We start from the raw sequence: 6,199 nt of genomic DNA on the forward strand, positions 1-6,199 counted from the left end.
GATAAGAAATACTCAGTGATGAATAGCAAGGATCTACAACCAAGATCTACCCAGCAAAGCTATCATTTAGAATTGAAGTTCAGATACAGAGCTTCACAGACAAGAAAAAGGTAAAGAAGTTCTTCACCACCAAACCAGTATTACATGAAATACTGAAAGGTATTCTTTAAGAAGAGGAAGAAGAAGAAAAAGGTAAAGATAAAAATTATGAACAACAAATACATATCTATCAACAAGTGAATCTAAAAATCAAGTGAATAAAAAATCTGATGAACAGAATAAACTGGTGAATATAATAGAACCAGGAACATAGAAAGGGAGTGGACTGACAATTCTTGAGAGGAAAGGGGTGGGGGGGTGCAGGAAGAGACTGGACAAAAATTGTACACCTATGGCCTTGACCGGTTTGAATCAGTGCATAGATTGTTGGCCTGTGGACTGAAAGGTCCCAGGTTTGATTCCGGTCAAGGGCATGTACTTCGGTTACAAGTACATCCCCAGTGGGAGGTGTGCAGAAGGCAGCTGATCAATGTTTCTCTCTCATCGATGTTTCTAACTCTCTATACCTCGCTTTTCCTCTCTGTAAGAAATAAATAAAATATATTAAAAAAATTACACTATGGATGAGGACAGTGGGGGGGTAAGGGCAGAGGGTGGGGTGGGAACTGGGAGGAGAGGAGCTATGGGGAGAAAAAGAGGAACAACTGTAATAATTTTAACAAAAAAGATTTAATAAAAATAGAATGACATAATACAAATAAAGAAAACATTGGAAGGTATACACAGCAGATTAGGGGAAGCTTAGGATTAAAGCAGTGAATTAGAAGACAGAATTGAAAATATCACTCAATTAGAGAACCAAAAAGAATCAACAATTAAAAAACAGGAGGGCAGCTTAAGGGAGCTGTGAGACAATGTGAAACGTGACAATATTAGAATAGCAGGTGTGCCAGAAGATGCAGAAAGGGAGAAAAGAATTGAGAAGATGTTTAAAGAAATAATGGTGGACAACTTCCCTAACCTGGTAAAGGGATAAGTCACACAGGTTTAGGAGGCACAGAGAACCCCAAACAAGAAGAACCTAAACAGAACCACACCGATACACATATTAATTCAAATGCCAAAAATTAAAGATAAGGAGAGAAACTTAAAAGCAGCAAGAGAAAAGAAAACTGTTACCTACAAAGGAGTTCCCATAAGTGTGACACCTGATTTATCATCAAAAACTCTACAGGCCAGAGGGAATGACATGAAGTACTCAAGCTGTTCAATGTTAAGTAAACTTGGCTCTTGGACATGTCCCTCGTGATGCTATTGGGTCTTAGTGTTGGATTATAGTGTATCTTTACCAGCCCACATAGGCTGGTAGATCTAGTTCACATCTTAGCTCATTAAAGAGAATCCAGAGACAGCCCAGGTGGGGGAGAGGGTCTGCTAGGGCTCCACTAGTCCTGGGCCCAACTCCTGCAGCTGGACCTGGGGCAGGACACCTGGGGACAAGGAGCATCAATCCCTGTCAGTTACTTTCAGACACAGTCATCCCATGACCACTGTCTGACCCCTGAGACCCTCACTTAGGCGGGGAGGGGGGCTGTCACCAGGGACAAGAGAAGACCCAGCAGACTCATCTTCTTCTAGATCACAGCTCTGCCTTCCCAGAGACCTCAGCCCTGTGTGAGGAGAGAGCTGTGAGCCTTTACAGCCCAGGAGAGGATTTTACCTTGAGCTTGAAGAAAAATATGCATGTGGTGCAGCCTTTCCTATAAGTGTAGGGCCTGAGGTTTGGATTCCCTGGTCATTCTGGAGGCCTTCTTCGAGCATCTCTTCCCCTGACCTCACTTACCACATAAATTAGGGACAGGGGACCACCTGGGTCACAAAGCACATTGTAGTTTGGTGAAAGATTGACCTAAAGTTTCTGAGCATAAGAAGAAATGGTTGACTCAATGAGAAGGTTACACATTTAACTTTTCATGCATCTTTCAGGCTGATGTGAAAGGGATTACCATTTGTTCAGACCACTTCTGAATCTCAAAATCATATTGTGTCCACAATTTCCTAATTTTTTGAATCTAATATTTTAGAAAGAATTTATATCATTGTGAAAAATATAAAGGGCAGCCATTCTCAGTATCTTATATCTTAATTTATTATGTTACTTTGATCTGAGAAACTACCTCTCAAGAACAGACAGATGAAACATTTGTGATTCTCGATCTTGGAAAATTTTTTATTGTGTCTACAGTTTCTTGTGGAAACTATTTGATATGCAAGGCAGTGGCCTATTGCAGAGACCCCAGTCTAGTTACATCAGAAATAGTCATGGCTTTAAGTGGAGAAAAGGCAAGAAATAAAAGCAGTGATCATGCAGGTGTACAACTCAGAATCTTTCATATGTTGAAGTGATAATGGTAGGGGATTTACCTCTTTTCTCAGTCTAGTGTTATCAGTAATGTTGGGGTCCAGAGGGAGGTGAGGACAGAGAATTCCTACCATAGAATTTCTCATAGGAAAGGGAACTTTAACCCTGAGAGGAATCCCTCATTTCCAGCCTCCCTCTGCCTTTTCCCTGGGAGGTCACAGTGGTCAGAGGGTACTGGGCTCTCCCACAAATTTTAATATCCTTGATGTATTATTTATTAACTCTGCCATCAGAGTGATTTGGAAATATATTCTTTATGTTTTTGTTTTAAGTTGCTCAATGGAATCCTTGATGGGACCAAAGTCTTTAATTTTGACCAAGGCTAATTTAATAATATTTTCTTTAATGGGACCTGTTTTGGTGATTTTACAAAGAACTCCCCAGAAAACGCTGAGCCTCCACTGTCCATGTGCATTGGCTACAGCAGCCACAGGGACTGGTGCAGGTTCTGGTACCAGAGGGAGGCGCTGCTGGGAAACTACCCATAAATCTGGATGTGACTGTGGAACTGGGTGAGGGTAGAAAGCTGGACTGTTTTGAGTCACATGACAGAAATATGCCTGGTGTTCATGGACAGAGAGCTACTGGACATGTGGGTCTAAAGCCTCCTCCAGTGAAGGCCCAGAAAGAAGTACAGGGCATGATAGAGACATCTTGTATCACTGGAGGAAATACCAGAATTTTATGAGCAGGAGTTTCTTAGAAATTGAAAGCTTAAAAATTCAGTAGGAAGGGGAAAAGAGAAATAAGGAACATGCCATTGCCAACTGGTGGGAAGGGGATTCCTGTTGTCTGAATGCGCATTCTCACAGTGTCTCAATTCTGAAAGGTAACACCTTCTGAGGTGCAAGGGATCTGCACTTAGACACCTTTGGGGTCATTACTGATCCGATTTTACCATGAATCACCCAAGCTGCCTAATTCATTGAGGTCCCATTTGTGAAATTTCTTAGGGAAGTGTGTGCACCCCTCATTGGAAGAGCCATGGTGATGTGTGACCCTCTGAACAGCCTTCATTTCTTTAGGCGAAGAGCCCTGTCTCAGCCCAACCTCATCATCACCATCCTCTTCCTCTTCCTCCTCCTCCTCATCCCTTGTTGACTTATAATCATGCTCATATTTTGTAGACATGGTGGTTTTCCACACACATTAACTTTTTATCAAATAATGAAAGTAGGAATCTTCCATTTAGATGTCATTGGACATTGAAACCACAACTGCCACACCTAACAGTTGTTACAAGGCCTTCCAAACAACTTATGGCTTTGGACAGGGGAGAGTTCCCTCCCAGGACAATGGACCAGTTCTATGGTCATCATCATCATCACCAGAACCACCATTATCATCATATGGCTATTTATAATTATTTTTCTTAGTTACAGTAGAAGCTGTTGTTGTATACACATAATGACCATTTCTCTCAATGTTTGCTCAATTTTTGTAATTGTGAACAAAATATCTAGCCATACTTTATTTTCTTTTTCATTTGGTTATTGAAAACCGATGGCTCCTTCCTGCCCCACATGGGAATTTGAAAAGAAAGGTTGGGTCTGCTCTACAGATGTTAATAAGAGGTTGAACTCACACAAGCCCCTGGAAGCAGGATTCCTCCTCCTGCTCCACCACCTTGACAAAATAAAATTCCTCAGTCAGTCCCCTTTCCTGGCTCCACCAAAGCAGGTCTGACTTCCTGAAGGGCCTTTCCTGTTCTTCTCAGAGACTTCAACTCTGTGCATAATAAACATTCCATGTCCCTTGGTGTGTGTGTTAATCATCATCCTGGTCGTCCATATCAAGCTTCCATGGATTCCCCTGCTTCTGCTTGGCATCACCTACTCTTGGTGCTATGAGCATGATGCCAAGTCAATGACTGTCACCACCGGGGTCCTTCTTCTCTAGCTTTGCGTTCATAAGCTTCTGGTGCCTGCTGTCCAGAACACAGGAGTTCTGTTTCTGGCTTGTGGGACCGTGAGCTGAGTGAAGCTGAGCTGCACTGTTGAGTCAGGAGAGACTCTGGTTAGATTTAGCTGATGCAGGTCAGACATTTGATGATGAATTGTCATTTGGGCTCAAGAGTCAAAGAAAGACACTCTGCAGTTTGTCTGCGTGAGAAAGTTGTCTCTTTTTACAACAGACTTTCTAACTCAAAGACTTCAGAGGTTAGTGCAGAGTCAGGAATCCAGAGGTTCCCTGAGGGGAACTGTGACATGAAGGGGAAACCACACAGGAAACCAGCCCAAACCTTCAACTGCTCCTGCTGCTGTGATAGTCCTTGTGTTCAGGGACCCTTAGAGCCCCCTTGTGGTCACAGCTTCTGCTGCAGGGAGGTTTGTGTCTGGGCTCACACTGACTTCCCCTCACTGTGTCTCTTGCACAGTAATACATGGCCGTTTCATCGGCTCTCAGGCTGTTCATTTGCAGATACAGCATGTTCTTGGCGTTGTCTCTGGAGATGGTGAATCGGCCCTTCACAGAGTTGGCATAGTGTGTGGTACTTCCATCAGGATTCATTCGACATAACCACTCCAGCCCCTTCCCTGGAGCCTGGCGGACCCAGTCCATCCAGTAGCTACTGAAGGTGAATCCAGAGGCTGCACAGGAGAGTCTCAGAGATCCCCCAGGCTGCACCAAACCTCCCCCAGACTCCACCAACTGCACCTCACACTGGACACCTGCAAACACAGAGATGACCTGGTCAGGAACCTCTGACATGTCCACTGTTTCTCTCACTCATATTCACTCACATACTCAGTCTTTCTTTTTCTCCATAAACTACCTCTTAAAAGAGCCACAAGGAAAACACAGCTGAGGCCAAACCCCATGGTGAGTGGTCTGTGCTCAGTCCTGATCAGGAATGGAAACACCTAGGGATCCCGGGGCTGGGCTCCTATACCAGAGCTGCAGGGTCGAGGCTGGGCCGGTTTTTATGAGCAGAGGGGCCCATATTTGCATGTCCTCCTAGTATATAGGAAGCTCCGGGGATGCATGCTGGTACAAATGACATCATATAAGAATGTGACATGTCCAGGGATGCATGTATGTTAAATAATTCCCGGCATCTGGGCCTATGTTCTCCATACTGGAACCAATCACTCCAGGTCACCTGTACAAAAAAGAGAAGGATTAAAAATGATGGATTCCTTCAACAGTCACCAGTAATGAAAAGAAAGAGAAATTAACCTTCATATCTGATAATTAAAAGTGCAGCAGGTTCATGTTCAGGAGATGGAAGTTCCATTTGACACTATTTACCCTACAAAATTATCAGAGGATAAACTAAGACCAGAGAGTGAGCCTAGTGGACCAAGTGTTGGGGGGGAGAGGAGTGTCTGTGTGGGTCCCTGGGAACCCGAAGGATGAACTATAGAGACACAGCTCCCGGGTCCTATCCCTTCAGGGGAGTTCGGTGCTGGACTTGTAGCAGATGCACTTCCTCTGTCGTGTTTTTTCCCTAGAATCTGTAGATCCAGTTTCACACATTGGGATATAGAAGAATCCCCCCTCATGACCAGGTGTGCTTAAGGGTTAGATATGGCTAATGATTTAGGAATAATTGCGTTTAGGTTATGAAAAATATTGTTATTGGAAATCTGATGTCTGCATGTGCCCCTTGGGACTGCTGTCACCATGTCCTGGCTCAGCTTCAGGTCTCCTGTCTGTGACCTATCCTGGGGTGATCACAGCTGCATGCACCTGTGAGAGGGGTGCTAGTGGATGAAGGGGGGCAGGTGGCTTTTACAGGGTCTGATCTGCCCTTGACACTGTGGGAACAGCTGG

General features: G+C 44.0%; 1 pseudogene; it reads right to left on the bottom strand.

Moving 5' to 3' along the window:
* LOC107182263 overlaps positions 1-5,339 on the bottom strand; it is a 13,117-nt pseudogene extending 7,778 nt beyond the window's left edge.
* Between the last annotated feature and the right edge of the window lie 860 nt (positions 5,340-6,199).

Source organism: Myotis davidii, unplaced genomic scaffold, assembly GCF_000327345.1.
Source record: "Myotis davidii unplaced genomic scaffold, ASM32734v1 scaffold1955, whole genome shotgun sequence".
NCBI classification, from domain to species: Eukaryota; Metazoa; Chordata; class Mammalia; order Chiroptera; family Vespertilionidae; genus Myotis; species Myotis davidii.